This window comes from Schistocerca americana, chromosome 6 (assembly GCF_021461395.2).
Source record: "Schistocerca americana isolate TAMUIC-IGC-003095 chromosome 6, iqSchAmer2.1, whole genome shotgun sequence".
In the NCBI taxonomy this organism is placed as follows: Eukaryota; Metazoa; Arthropoda; class Insecta; order Orthoptera; family Acrididae; genus Schistocerca; species Schistocerca americana.
Window position 1 is genome coordinate 576,818,189 of NC_060124.1, and position 966 is coordinate 576,819,154.

Sequence of the window (966 nt, forward strand, 5' to 3'; positions counted from 1 at the left end):
CATCACACACATCTATGCCCGAGGGAGGATTCGAACCTGCGACCGCAGCGGTCGCGCGGTTCCAGACTATAGCGCCTAGAACCGCTCGGTCACAACGGCCGGCCCGGAGATTATGAACGGTGGTAGCGATGCTTATATCATTGTACGGTGGATGACAGCTGATTTCAGCATTATGCGGCCCTTTCCGTTCACCGCCGAAGGGTATGTAGCCGCTGACCTGTTGTTACACATTCTGACCTCAACGGCCTCTTTGGTGACAGAATCTCAGTAGGTAGATGTACGGGATAATATTTCCGTTTCATCAAACGCTATCGAATGTTTGTTGGTGAGGCTGTGCCCAGCAACATCAGTTTTGTCGAAATCGAGGTATTTAACGCGCCGTCGGTGCTGTGCGCAGGATCCTGAAATCTTTCGTACTGCGTGAGCATTGTAACTGCTGCAACATTTAGAAGGTATTTTACAAATTCCTAACCTAAGCGTGGTAAATGAAGAATAAAAAAAGATCATTTTGTCTCACCTGCAGGGTTCGGTCACCTTCACTATTCCGAAGCCCTACAAAAAATGTAAACTAGAGAAACACACCTTCACGATGTTTCACTCACAGGTTGACTGATGAAGAGACCCACAAATGGGTGGGTATGGTGTTTTGGCTGTGCCGTCTTGTAATGTTTTGTGGTTCGTGGCTGGATGAGGAGAGGGTGGTATGATAGGTGGGTTGCCGGTTTCCTCTCACTACAACACACAAAGAACATGTGGTTAGAATATACTTTATTACAGGAACCAATTGCGCACTGAATTTCAATGATGTCCAGTCTGAAGTTCTGTGGTTAACAGCAATCAAAAAACATGTACTAATTCTTGAATCTTGTCCGTGTCCATATCAAAATTACAGACGAGGGTTGGAACTTTAATAGTGGCAACTATTTATTTACAGCTCGTACAATATAGACACGTGTTTCAAGGTTT